At 36.7% G+C, this 15,296-nt stretch overlaps 1 pseudogene; it reads left to right on the plus strand.

Annotated features, from left to right (window-relative positions):
* Positions 1–15,296, plus strand: part of LOC140633695 (stAR-related lipid transfer protein 4 pseudogene) — a 316,244-nt pseudogene that overhangs the window by 259,063 nt on the left and 41,885 nt on the right.

The raw sequence follows: 15,296 nt of genomic DNA on the forward strand, positions 1-15,296 counted from the left end.
ATAGATCATGTGACCTTGGCTAGAGCCTTCCCTTTGGTATCCCTGCTTTCCTGATAACTTTTTTATGTAATTGTTTACATTATAAAGATTCTCATTCCTGACTAAGAAACTGAGGCTTCTGATGTTCTGCATTATTGTTCTAAGTCGAAAAGCTTAGATTCTCTATTCCTTTCCAGTTTTCTTGACTAAAATTGACATTATTTGATGTTATCTGTAATTTGTCAAATTTAACTCATCACACAGGAAAAAAACTCTTAAATTTATAATGACTCTGGTAATCTCTTTCTTGTTTCTCTCCTGGGAATGATTTCTTCTTTCACAGTTGGTTGGCCTGCTTGTTACTGTAAAAATCACTTGTGGAAAACTATTTAAAAAAAAAAAGTTGATTTTTTTGCTATAATGAAAAATGCTATTTTCAGAAGCACTAATTTCATTCATCGTTAGATTATCAGAGCCCCAAGAGCCACGTCAGTAGTATACATAGCTACTACTGTCAACTGGGTGATGCTATAAAGGAAAATAAAATTTTGGTAAGTAATAAGAAAGATTAAAAAAAAGTGTAGAAACAGAAGAATGGGATTTTGTTCCCTAAAGGCAATAATATGAGCTGGGAAAGAATCCTAGTTGGCTTCCTCAGGAGGAAATTCTCCCCCTTGTCATGATGGACTATCAGAGAAGGACACATATTTCTGGACACGTGTAGAAGTCATGGAAGTGCGACTCCCTAGGGAGAGGTAAAATGTTTAACCCTTGCAGTATTTTAAGCTATAATTTACCTCAATTCAACAGTTACAGTAATAGTAAAAGGCTTTACCTGGATTAGAATTATGGGGGAAAGCAGGACACAGGACTCTGGAAAGTTGAAAGACCTAGGATGACAGCATTCCTAGGGTAATAACAAGGGTTGTTGTGAGGGGCCTGGCTCCTCACCTTTCTGAAGACAGCCCACCAATATTCCTGCTCAATTTCTTATCTAACGAAGACAGGCTTACTATCCTGCAAATGAATTAAGAGATAAAAATTATATAACCCTTTATATTACTTGGGTTCCTGTTACAACCATTGTGATTGGTTAAGAAATATTGAGCTACTAAGTTGACTAAAAATTATTTGTTCATGCTGAACTTTGTCTCCTGGAAGAACCGTGGCAGGTCATGCAAAATTGTGGTGTAGACAAAATTAGTCCTGGGATTTTCTTTCTCCCACTGGCCTTCTATGTCCCTGTGCCCAGATCTTTCCCACATTTCCCATTTTCTTGGTGCTCACATATATCATCTGGCTCCCCAAGATTTACACCAGTGCTCCCGCTGGGAGTGTTCCTGGTTGTGTCTCATTTAAACTTATATGTTTTCAGTCTCACGATCCCAGGACCTTGTTTGCTGGTAGGCAAGAGTTTATCTGGTGACCTTTTCCATACTGTACTGCTTGCGTTCCTACAGATTTTAGTAGATACACAACTTAGGGGAATAAAAATGAGAGTTTTTGGCAAAATAAGTTTGGAAGATCCTACATACTATACCAGCCTCTTGAAGATTCACGATGCTCATTAGCTCAAAGTTTTTCAGAAATAAGTTTTTGTGATGGATTCCATGTGGGAAGCACTGTTATAGCAGAATACAACTAAGGTGCAAATTTGTATTCTTCTCAGCTGTTGTATTTATTCTCACAGGCGTCTACAAGGAAAAAAAATATGCCTTGACCTTGAGGAGTGACCCCAGTTACTGGTGCCTTCAGGAGCTACAGTGGATATGATGGATGATATTTGGCACAAAGATTCCAGTGATGGAATTCAGATTATTTGTCATTACTTTTGGTTACTTTCTGCTCTGCTGAACCAAATCATAGTTTTTGGGATAATTTGAATACTTCTCAATTTGAAAAAAACCGAAATAAAGTTTGGGTAAGTCTAAGTCTTTTGCTTTTGCAATTTTTCTATTCATTTGTGTCCAGATATTCTTTTGAGAAGTGAAATGTACTTTTTTTTCCTCATCAGTGCATTAGCATCAGGCCACCCAACGTTTGAAAGATGGGTTAGATTGGAGTCTTTTGCTGTTGTTGCTGTGGGTACAGAGGGTCAGGAGCAGAGCTCTCTGATAATCAGATCAGATGACTCAGCTGCATTTTACTTCCATTCAGCCCTCTGCTAATGAAAATGTTTCTGCTTACCTGGGAACTGGGCTCTTGGGGAAATTATATTTTAAAGTGCTTATATTAAGAAGATGCCTTCTGGAAAGCCTCAAAATGAGGTCACAGCCCTGAAGGAAACACATACTGCCTTAGGAGTTTAGGCTGTCAAATGGTATCTGGAGAAAAGCGCTGTCAATTTAGTTCCTTCCTTCTCTTCCTTCCTTCTCTGTGCCTGAAGCACAAGGTCGATCTCTCTCTCTTTTTCTCTCTCTCTCACTTTTTCTGTCTCCATGTCTCTGTTTCATCTCTTTCTCTCTCTCTCTCTCCCCCCCACCTCTGTCTCATATTCTCTGTCTGGATGCCAGTTATTTTTCTCCCCATAATATAATCATTTTTTACTTCTCTGGTCTAATAATTTAAATCATACCTTTTCATTTTTTGATTATGGTGGTTAAGTTATTTTTGATGCAGAATCTTCTATTTCCAGCAGTTCGGTGTCTCACATAGTTGAAATCAGTTTGTCAGGAAGCCTCTCCACACTCACACCTTTCCCTTCCCTTACTTTTTGTGATGTGTGAGTAAAAATAAGAATATTTTTACTTAGCCATCCTATAAATCCAGCCATAGTGAGGTCTTAGCTACATGACTTGGGGAGTTCCATAGTTTTATCAAACGCTTATTCAATCTCGCCCTCCAAGATTCTACCAAACTGGTAAATGCTAGAACAGAACCCTGTTTTTGAAATTTCAAGCTCCTTAAGTATGCCACATATGTGTACCTTTTAAAAACTCCTTGCTAATGAAGATAAACCATTGGTAATTTATTTTAATTTTATAATTGAAAAAATGTTTCTATGATTCACATCCCTCCAAGAATCAATGTGATGATTGTTTCTTCTCAGAATAGAGTGTCATGCTAACCATGGTCCATAATTTCTAATATGTCACATCATTATTATAGTGGTTCCTCTGGTCACATCATTTTAGTTAAGAAACTAAGTCTTATTTCTGAATGATAAGCATTTGTAATTCCTATTATCTCCCTCAGAAGATGGAATTTTTGGTCTATTCAGAACAGCTTTCTTTCTGATTCTAGGCATAATTTTACTGTTGTAGTTGACTTATATTATTTCTCCTAACTGCTTGGCTGGTCTTGACCAAAGTGTCAGCAAAGGACTGGAAAGAGAAATAGCATAGGGAGTCATCCAAATGCTATAATTTAAGGCAATCTACAAATATATCAGAAGATATACTGTATCATTTTCCAGGCCTGGGGACTTATCTCATATAGCAATGGTAATAAGATAAGTTGATTCCTGAATATGCTGTTTATTATATTGACTGTGTTTATGTCATAGGGAAAGTCTTAGATCTGCTCTACCCCACACTTGACCTCGCAGATTCAGTAAAATCACCCTTTTAACTGAGGACTACCAAAGTGGAAAAACTCAGTCTCCAAGCCAACAGCTTTAGGTTACACATGCAGTGAGGAGAGGAGCTGGGTTTGGTGTCCAGTGCCACACGGATCTCTGGAATCATGGTCCCATTTCCCTGCTCCCAGAACAACTGAGGCCGTGCATGCCCTAAAATCCATTTTCCATCCTTTGTGGGCAAACTTGTCTCAAATTCTTTCCTTCTGTAATATGGCAAGGCAGATGAAGGCATTGTGTTGTCTTGCCCTGTTTACTGATTCTTTTTCTAGGTGTATTCTAAGTATAATGTGAATAATATCAGGTGGGTGGCCCCTAAACTGGGGCAACTGAGAGCACTCTTTGTGTAGTATAATCTCAATAGGATCTTCTACTCTCTCTCTTTCTTTTTTAAAGATTTTATTTATTTATTCATGGTAGACACACTCACACACACACACACACACACAGAGAGAGAGAGAGAGAGAGAGAGAGAGAGAGAGAGGCAGAGACACAGGCAGAGGGAGAAGCAGGCTCCATGTAGGAAGCCTGACGTGGGACTCGATCCTGGGTCTCCAGGATCATGCCCTGGGCCAAAGGCAGGTGCTAAACCCCTGAGCCACCCAGGGATCCCTTTTGCTCTCTTTATATGAACTGCAAATCTCTTCTTCCCACTATACTGGATGAAAGAATGTAAACTGTCTTCTTAGCTCTTCCTCTTTTTCCTGACTCTGTCTTAAGTGAATTAATCATCTTAGCACACTGTTTTACTAACAAAGCCTAATCCTTTTCTCCTCCCCAGTTGGATAGATTTTCCTTCTAGTAAGTACCACTTGTTTGTGTGTGTTCATGTATGTGTTTGTATATGTACACATATACAGAGCAAGAGCAAGAGTTAGGAATTGATTGATTTATTATAAGGAATTGGCTTGTGCAATTATGAAGGCTGAGAATTTCCAACTGTAGTCAGCAAACTGGAGTCTCAAGAGAATCAATGTGTAGTTCCAGTCCGAAAGTTGATGGGCTTGACTCAATAAGAACTGATGTTTTAGTTTGAGTCTCAAGGCTGGAAAAGGCTACTGCTGCAGCTCAAAGCACTTAGTTACTCAGGCTTTTTTTCTGTTTGGTCTTTGATTGGACAAGCCTCACCCATATTAGGGAGGGCAATATGCCTTACTCAGTCTACCAATTCAAATGCTAATCTCATACAGAAACACTCTCACAGATATGCCTAGAATTACGTTTGGTCAAATGTCTGGAGGCCCATTGATCAGTTAAGTTGACATGTAAAATTAATCATCACAAGGACCTAATGAGAAAATATGGGTAACTATGTTGCATAGAGCTGGAAACAGAGTTAAGTGGGGGGATATTGGACACCATAGTCATGATCATTTTCCCCACCGTTGTTGTCATCATTATCTTAAAGACAATTGAGTTCCTATTCTCAGAATCTTTTCTACATCAAAGAAGAAGCCTTTGACTAATGAGGGATTAAAGCTAACAGATAAATATTCTCTTCTTTTTTCTCTTGACATTATGAAGCTCATTTTACAAAACTGTTTAGAGGGTCCCCAAGTGAGATTGAGTTCCCATTACCCATAGCAGTGACTAGCTTAAAAAATTATCTTTGCATTGGCTTTCCCTCCTTCCTAATTCCCATTCCCAACTCCTATTCCTTGGGATCATTTCCTAAAATAAACTCTGCTTGCAAGCCCTCGGTTCAGGCACTCCTTCCTTTTGGAACCCAAACTAATATGAATAGCAAAATTTCAAAAGAATTAATGAACAATCTTCCCCCTAATTACAGTAATTGCAATAAGGATGCAGAAGATTTTATAGTACTGTATGCTAAATGACTTCATGGTACAATATTTCTTCAAGTAGCAGTCAGCCTAAGTTATACTTTTCTTTCTCTTTCTTCCTTCCTTCCTCCCTCCCTCCTCTCCTTCTCCTCTTCCTCCCCCTCCTCCTCCTCCTCCTTCTACTTCTAGAGTTATATTTTCTAGGAAGAGTCGTAACAGTCTATAAAAGTCCTCCAAGATCAGAGAGGGACTCATCTGCTATCTCCCTCTCTTCTTTTCCTCATTCTCTGCTTTTGCATCGCTAAATGCTCTTTTCTCCTCTCTTTAAGACTAGGGCTGAGTTAGGCTGTCCTGAATTACAGGAGAAAACCCTCAGCCACTTTCTGTTATGGTGTTGCGTATAAACGTGCTTTTAAACAGGATGGGATCTTCCATATGATTTTAAGACAATTTTGTTTCTTTCAAAATCCTCTGTAATTGATCATTCCGTTACACAACTACTATACACCAATGTAGAAAATAGAGGTAAGAAAAAATGATCTGCAGTGATGATAATGATAAACTCCTTCAAAATTTAATTATTTACCCTCCAGGTTGAAGGGCACCATATGGGGATATGGGTGAGAATGATGGTTCACAGACTGTCTCCAAGTTATTTAGAGTGATTATTAAAAATGCAATTTTGGGGGTTCTCCCTAAATCCCTCTGAATCAGGATTCCTGGAGCACGGGTCTTGGGAGCATGTATTTTTAATAAGTGAAACAGGAATGATATACACCAAAGATTGAGAATCACTGCTTCAGGCTTATTGGAGGGTTGGGTTGGGTGCTACAAATCTATTTTATTTTATTTTATTTATTTTATTTTATTTTATTTTTTTATTATTTTATTTTTTTACAAATCAATTTTAAAAGAAAACTGACACTGGACTCCCTGTTTTGAGTATTAATTATGAGCATTTTTCCCTTACAGTGCTTGAGGGCAATAATGTGCCACAGACCCCAGGAATATTAGATATATTAAGTCATGATCCTTCCTTTTGGGACATTATTTAAGCCTGATACATGCCTAATGTGAGGGAGTACTTCCACATACCTAGTGGTCTGTATGGGAAACACTTCACCCAGCCCTCTCCAAGTCCAAAATGACTTCCCCCCAAGCACAAACAGCAGACGAGGGTGAGAGCCATCATCCAAACCAAGGTCTCAGGTTAGCTATCTCTGGGCTCTCTCCACTCCTCCTGGTTAAACATCATGCTTTCCTGTCTATGAGATTGTTTTACTGTGTGGAGAAGTGGTCTACTGATCAGAAATTTCCAGGGCAAGAAGATATGAGGTCATGTAGTGTAACTTGTCAAAGGACACAATTAAATTCTTCCACTTCTTTACACAAACACACTTCTACTTCATTACTCTCATCTTGCAGGGGTAAAGGAAACATCTTTTGCTAACACCAATAGCATGCATTTTATAGGAATAGTTTCAAAGCATTGTGTTTTTTCAAGCATATTTGCACATAATTTATTTTGCCAGGGTATTCTGATCTGGGAATGGGCAAAGTGGCTTTTGTTGTAATTGTTCTTGTTCTATTAATCATACTTGAAATACAGCACTCTTCCCATGCCTTTAAATAAGTGTGCAGACTGAGAAAACATCTCCTCTAAGAAATTTGTCAAGTGTTTTTAGAGTGAGTGCTCTATAATAAATGTGTCCTCATTCCCATCATATATTAGCCTCTTTTGTTCTTGGTACTTAATCTGTTGGTTTCATACAAATATTGTATGAATGTATGTTTTAATCATTGGAATTTATCACCAAGAGTGCCATTAATAATTGTTTAGCTAACGTTGGCATATTTGAAAAAACAACAACAATAATGAAAAAACCAAGAGACACAACAACTTAGAATTTCCTAAGAATTGCCATTTTATAAAAGTTTAGTTTTTTTTTTTTTTTTGTACAGTTTTATACAAGAGGTAGAACTCCTAAGTGGTCTAAAGCTTTTAACTCTTTCTTTTTTTACAAGCGGATAAAGATAATTTAGCGGTATAAGCAAAATCTGGTTAACTAATTTCAAAGCATAAAGATGGATTTCAGGAATTTGAGAGTTTCCCTCATAAGCAAAGCAGCAGGAATATTTTAGATTGCATGAAGTAGGTAATTGTACTTAATTTATTTAACAAATGAAAAGTAATCCTGAAACATTTAAACTTGCACAATGATATTCTTAATAAATTTAACAAGTAATGAACAATGGAAAGATTAGTGCCTTGTGGAAAGACCATGCAAAAAGATGAGTGCCCTGGTTATTATATCCTGGACTGGACCTTACCTTTTTGGGGGCTCCTCTTCTGGGATTTTGCAGCTGTTTTCCAAATGGATTTTTTTCTTCTTCCCAGGGGATTTTTCTCTTGTTATGTTGCCTTTCAGACAATTGAGAAATAAAATAAAAAGTATACAAGCATATGGAAGACAGGCTTAGTTGCTCAAGGTTATTCAGAGGCAGGAGAAAAGAACAGTTTTGGAAGTTTAGGAAATTTCTTTTTTATTGGGACATAATTCCCTGAAGAATGATAATATTAAAAAATGTCTTATATTGGATTAAGCAGCTATTACCACAATAATGTAGTACAATTATTAGCCATAAAAATCTGTGGCATACAGTGATAACCACACAGTTCTTCTTTATGCATCTGCAGGTTGACTGAGGCTCATGGGATCTATGTTAGGCATGTCTGAGCTTTATTTGTTGCTTATCCTTCTGGAACCATTGGGCTACTCAAGACATGTTCTTTCCTTGGCAGTAACAGAGACCCAAGATAGAAGGCCCAGCTAAGCAGATTCTGCAGCTCTGCTTGTGAAAAATCCATTAAATTCCCATTGGCCAAAGAAAGTCCATGGCTAAGCCCTACCTCAATAGGGGTGGGGATGTGTAATCCTTCCATAGAAATGGTGTGTATGTGTGTGTGTATTTACTGAACAATAATATGGTCTTCTACATTTTTATTGTCAACACTTTTCCAAACACCTAATTTTAGCTTAGTTGTACTCTGTGGAACTACTGAAGAAAAGCCTTTCTCTAGCAAAGCTGAAAGTGACAAAGTTCTCTCTTCTTTGGGGGCCATTGATTGCTATGGATGTTTAAGGCATTCTGAAAGGCAAAGAGTAATCTTTTAATGGAGCAATAGTTGCAGTGGTGGTAGTTGTTCAGAGTACAGTCTTTGGGATTCATACCTATGAAAGAATACTTGAAGAGGTCTCATAAATCTAGGCTCCTGAGGAGAACTTACACAGGAGGTAGATAATGGCTTAGCCTTTGACTCAGTTCACAGATCTTCTCCAGGGAATACAATATATGTACATGAATTCAGAAGCTGCTTGAGAAATCAACACTCAACCGAAATGCCCTCATTCAGAGTACAACTATGTGGGGATCATTACTAAATGTAAGTTGAGTTTCTGTGGAAAGTGCACTGAAATTTTGGGCTCAAATCCTGATTTTGCCACTGGCTAGCAAGTTGCCTCATTTTCTGAGGTTCAGTCTCCCAGTTTATAAAATACAACCCTTAATGGCTACCTCACAGAATGAGGTAAAAATAAAATGAGATAATGGGCATGATTGTGCAGACTGTACCTTATTTTGATTTGTAGCATGAGCCTTGGTGTGTGTCTGCTGGGGCCGAATTCCTTTCTTTACCACCTACTCAATGACTGACATTACAGTTGTCTCTCTGAATTTGTTTCCTAGAGCTACCATAGAAGGTTATCATAAACTGGATGGAATAAAACAACACAGAATTATTATTTTATTATTCTGGAGGTTAAAAGTCTGAAGTCAAGATGTTACCAGTTGTTTCCATCTGGGGGTTATGAGGGAAAATCTGTCCCTTGCCTCTCTTAGCTTCTGTAGTTGCCAGCAGTCTTGGGCTTCTTTGGCTTGTGGCAGCATAGTTCTAGTCTGTACCTCCATTTTTATATGCTGTTCCTTTCCTCCCTGTGTCTTGTATATTTTGGGATTGTTGTGAGGATTAAATACAATAATCTGCAAAAATGGTTTAGCCCAGGAAATGGTGTTTTGCAAATAATGACAGTTGATTTTGTTTATTGGGATGAACTAAAAAAAGTTGATACCTTGTAGGTTTCAAATTGCTGAATATCAGCACATCCCTGTAGAATAAATTTGCATTATGTGCAATTGCCATTTTTATAGGTCAAAACAGTCAAATTTTGGGTGGCTCAAAATTGTGTGGCTCAGTGGTTGAGCATCTGCCTTCGGCTCAACCAAAGGTTGAGATTCTGGGATCGAATCCCACATCAGGCTCCCTGCATGGAGCCTGCTTTACCTTCTGTCTGTATTTCTGCCTCTCTGTGTCTCTCATGAATAAATAAATAATATCTTAAAAAATAAAATAAAACAAAACAGTCAAATTTCAGTACTTTCATATGGTTTAACCTTAAAATTTATATTAAATAAAATGTTGATATGTCAAATAAGGTATCCTTAATTAAGCCATGGTATTTTCTTCTTGAAAAGCATACTGAGAAAAACTATGGTCAAGGTAAAATAGTTGTTAATTTCGTTAATTATTATATAATTGAATTGTTAGACTAGATTGTTATATTAATGCTTTAGTATACTTTTTGTAAAAACAGGTGAAATTCAACCTTTTGCTTATTGGTAATCAAATATTTAGTGAAAAATATGAAGCACATATCATTTATTATTTAATGATTAGTAATTATCTGTTACTTCTCAAATTAAACATATATTTAAATTAAGATGAAAGCTGTCATCACTCAGTGGGGATATAGTAGTTTTATACTCTGGTCTTCATCACTTTTTAAAACTTAAATTCAGTAGTGAAAAACAGGTAACCAAAACAGTTTGCACAATACTGTTCCAGTGGTCAACTAGATTACTTATTTTACAGAGGCTGTTTCTAGGAGAGAGGAGAACTGCCATTAGCAGAAAAATTCAATGCTACTGTAATTTTCTATGGAGATAGTGGTACAGATGGAATAATTAGTTGAGGGATAACTTTTGAAAATTGAAGTATTTTTCTAAGTGTCCTTTATGCAACAGTGCAGACCAGAAATCAGAAATTGAAGCAAGAGTGTAAAAAAGTAAGAAATGAAGTATAATAGAAAAAGATGTATATACATTAAAAGGCTTGCCAGAGAGCCAGTCAGAAAAGTGGGTAAGTAGTGTACAAGAATCTTAAAAGATGAGTGCTTGGGTGGCTCAGTTGGCTAAGTGTCTGTTTTTGACTCAGGTCATAACCTTGGGGTCCTGGAATCCAGTCCCACAAAACCATGTCGGGCTCCCTGCTCAGTGGAGAGTCTGCTTCTCCCTCGCCCTCTGCCCCTACCTCATGGTCTCTTTCTCTCTCTCACTCTCAAATAAATAGATAAAATATTTTTTAAAAAGAATCTTAAAATATTACTGGTTTAATATTAAAAAAAAACCACTTGTAAGGTCTCAGGCAGGATGGATGAAAGGATTGGAAGGTACCTAAGGCCCTATAAAAAGGACTAAGAAGAAGCCAAAGAAACACTTATCCTTTCAACAAAACTTCTTAAATATCTTTGATGTGCTAGTTGACTAGTGTAGTTTCTGCATATGACAACTTCTCCAAAAAATATTTGTTGAGAATGTGAATAATAAAATAGGATAATATTAATCTGACTCTGGACACACTTCCCAGAGATTTTGAATAATTAGAACTTTCCATCCTGGTTTTAAAATAGGTAGCCAGGGCCTCAGGTAGGATTGGACAGTGGAAAAGAATTGTATCTGGACTTAGACATTTTTGAGTTCAAATCCTAAATCTCTTTCCCAAAGGGTGTGTGATCTAGTATAGTTACTGGTTTCACTACTGATAGCACCCCTAGTAAAATGGGTGGCTCACATGTTTCAATAACTTTTTTGTTGTTGTTCTTTAAGACAAGACCACATATCTCTTTTCATTTTGAAAGATTTTTTCTCATGTCTTTCATGCTGTTCCTCTTTATTACTTGCCGTTTCTTGCAAATTCTTTTTATGATCCCTTTCACTGGATCACCAATGACAGTGACAGTAGAAATATACTTGTTATATGTGCCCATGGTGTTTTTCCATCTTGAAAAGAAAAGTTTTTAATGGTTTGTTGTATACTCAACTCATTGGGTTATGGAGTAAAAGTCTTGAGTCTGCCTTGGAAAAGTGTCTACCAAATATTCCAACATGGTGTTTGGAATGGTTAAGAGGAATTAAATAGCTTTCAAATTGATCTTTAAAACACTTTCTAATAATAATGTCAATTTAATAATTGACTTAATGAATGTCAATCAAAAGAGGCAATGACTAGCCAGACAGCCTAGAAAAACATCAGTCATCTTAACTGGTGTTATTTGTATATAACATTTTAACATTAGTCAGTAGCAACATGTCACAGTAACTTGTCCAGGGGCTTCAGTCTTACTCAGGGATTTATTTCTGCTTGTGACACAGCCCAACTCTAAAGAAGACATCTTGGGCAGTTGAGCTTAGGCTTCTGTGAAAAAGTTTCTCTTTCATCATTCAAGTTGAATTCTATCTGCATGGCCCCTGTAATTTCTGCTCCATATTTCTTGGGGAGGAATAACTTAATAGTTAGAATCTGGTAAGAGACATCTGGTAGGATATATCAACGATCAACTCACTCAGAATTTCCTATGGTCAAATGGCCACTGATAAGGGCCAGTTATAGGGAAAGTGTCAAATTATACTTAATACAAACTTAATTGTAATTGGGAATCCTTTTTCTATCAAAGAAACTAATGTTTTCATAAGGCAGTGAAGATATTTACTTGAAATCCATCCATTTGTCCTTTTTTGGGTACATCTCATATTCTCAACCTTTGCCTTTTATCTAGAAATCCCATCCCCCAAATGCCAAGTCAAACTCACCTTCTAGGACTTGTTTCCCTAAGCTTAGTCTCTATTTTCTGTAATAACCATTAATTACTATCTAATTCATGTAGTCTCCAGCACAAGGCATGCTGGGATTCCCTTAGCAGTGTTGAGTGGTAGCTTACATGGCAATCAGAGTGGATCTGGGGAAAAGTGACAGACCTGATGTCCTGTAGACAGTTACAAGGTTTATGGATGTGCTGTGTCTGGAGGAATGAATGCAGATATGATTAAGTCAGACATCTCCTGGATGAAATGATAATTTCTTTTTCCTCAAAAGAAAAATTTATGAGTTTTCAATTATTACATTTGTTGGAGAGACAATATAAGTGAATTTTAACATGTTGAGGTGGAAGAGTTGTAGTCATAGTATACACATTAAGTTAACAAAGATAAGGCCATGAAGGTCACTAAACCATTCTATTTGTAGTCAAGATAAATAAAGTGTGGTTTTGTAATATTGTCTTTAAAATAATTATGGTGGGTGGAAAGACATACAAAGCACTAGACATACATATATTGATTATAGTGATGTGTTACTGTAATAAGCTTTACTAGATATACTATGTTTAATGGGAATGGTTGGTGAGTTTAGCATCTAATTATAGAATTTAGAGGAAGAAATGCAAACTTCTAATATTTCAAGATTACTTTATATGACTTTTAAAATATCTGTGAATTGATATGAGGTTGATAAGCATGTATGTATTTTAAAAGTCCTCATTTATTTATGTACTATGATCTATTTGGCTTTTAATAGTTATTAAGAACAAGGGCTTATTTCATTGTTCTAAATATATTTAAATACCAGTGCTTCTATAAGATTGTGATTATAACAAAAGCAACCTGCTCATTTATATATGATTTTGCAAGAGGATGAATGCAGATAGAATTCTAATTAGAACGGTATTTATAAAGTAAACTGATGTAGGCTTGCCTTCTTGGTGAAGCAATATAAGGGACAACTCAGGACCTATGGGCTTACAAAGACACAAATATTTCGCTGGAGAATGTCATGCTCTCATTACATGGGGAGGAGGGACTCAGCAAAGATGTGTGAACACCTTTAAATACATCCTCATCCTAAGCCAGTGTAGGGCTATTTGGCAACACCAGTATGGGAGATGTGCCTGAGATAGAACTGGAAGAGGGTTTTTTGCCTCTTAAAATTGTTATGTGGCAAAACAATTTTAAGAGGCAAAAATGTATCCTTCCAGATTTCTTCAGAGGGGTGACTGTTTTCTTTTTCCACTGAAAATCTCTTTTCCAAACTTTTCCTTGAATAGCTCACTACCTATATCTCTAGAGATCCAAAGGATCCCCAGGTTTGAATTTCAAGAAGTAGGTAGAGATCACGGAAGTAACTTTCTTTATTATTAAGTACTGAAATGTTAAATGAACATTGGATCTGCTCTGGGAGATAACCAAAAACTAATAGTTCTCTTCATATGTTTGTGGGTTTAATACAAGTTTTCTTCCCAAGGAAATTCAAAGGACCATTTTCTTATATATGCACATGTAAATTTACCTTTTGTTTCAGGAAGCCGAGGAAATCCAACTAATCAATTTGGTTTTGACAGGTTGTAGAACAGTTGGATGATGGTTACCAAAAGCCTTCCATGGGCTGCTGATATGCAAATAGGCCAGTAAATGATTCCTGGTCTTGTTTTTGAGAATACATGTTGGCTTTATAAGCTCTATAGAATTCAAATGAAGAATAGTTTGAGTATTAGTGTTCAGTATGCTCATTTAAAAAAAAAACATTTTATTTATTTGTTCATGAGAGACACAGAGAGAGAGCCATAGACCTAGGCAGAGGGAGAAGCAGGCTTCCTGTGGGATCCTGGGATCACATCCTGAGCCAAAGGCAGATGCTCAACTGCTGAGCCACCCATGTGCCCCAAGTATGTTCATTTTAGAGTCACATGACAGTTGATTTCTTTAGATTTCACAACGTATATAAATCCTATTGATTTGTGGATCTGAGATTCTCACTAATTCTCTAATCAGTGGTGACTTAGTTGACTTTAATTCTACTCATTCATTGCACCATATTGGAAGTTGGGACGCAGTCGGCTGATTCTGATTTCATACCTCTGATTGAAAGTTGCATTGGGGAAATGAACTCATCATAACAGAATAAATTTGACTAAGACATTAAATGGGCACTTCTAACATACCTAATACAATCCAGATGTCTTCTCTGGGTGGCACAGGCATTTGTGACAGTCAAAATGAGTCCCCTTGTTCCTTGGTGTCTTACCATCTAATTTTAACTAACCCCAAAAGAAAAGTCCAGAAAACTGTGTAATGCTGCCCTGCAAATTAGCAGAGAGCAGTTCATCCGGGCTTCGAGTGCAATTAGTCTACTGAGCTTGGATGCAATGATTAGTCTAGGCTTGGAAGCAACGAGTAAAATTTTCATAGAAATTAGAGATGGACACCTTCTATAGGACGTTTATTCTGGAGACTGTTAATATGAAGTCACTATACAACTATATATGTGGGAAAACTAACGATTTTTAGAAGTAGCAATTTTTGGAAGTTTGAAGGATGACCTTTTGTTTTTTAAACCTATCTGTAAACAATCCTACTCCCTTTCTCTTTCTACTTTTTCCAGTCTTTGTATTTTTCTCTGTTCTTTCAATCCTTATTTTTCCCTTTTATTTTTATTTTTTTACTTTCAGAGCAGACAGATGGAGGAGGGGAGACATATTCCAATAAAAGAGGGTCATAATAAGAGACTATAGCGTGTATTTTGATTAATTTTATATTGAATTTCATTACATATTTTCACATATTTATTTTGAAAAGTTGGCAAGCTGAATTTTTGTTGTTATTCTCATTTTTTTCCTCACAGAAAATTGGTAACATATTTAGAATCAGTGTCAGAAATGTTTGCTTCTGGATTGAGCTAATTTGTATACATTAATGATCTCTGTATTTTAATTTTAAGGATTTTTTGGGTTTTGGTTTTAGTTTTGGTGGAGTTTTTGGTCTTTAAATAAGGAGAAGGAGTTGGCTCA

This window comes from Canis lupus, chromosome 5, assembly GCF_048164855.1.
Source record: "Canis lupus baileyi chromosome 5, mCanLup2.hap1, whole genome shotgun sequence".
In the NCBI taxonomy this organism is placed as follows: Eukaryota; Metazoa; Chordata; class Mammalia; order Carnivora; family Canidae; genus Canis; species Canis lupus.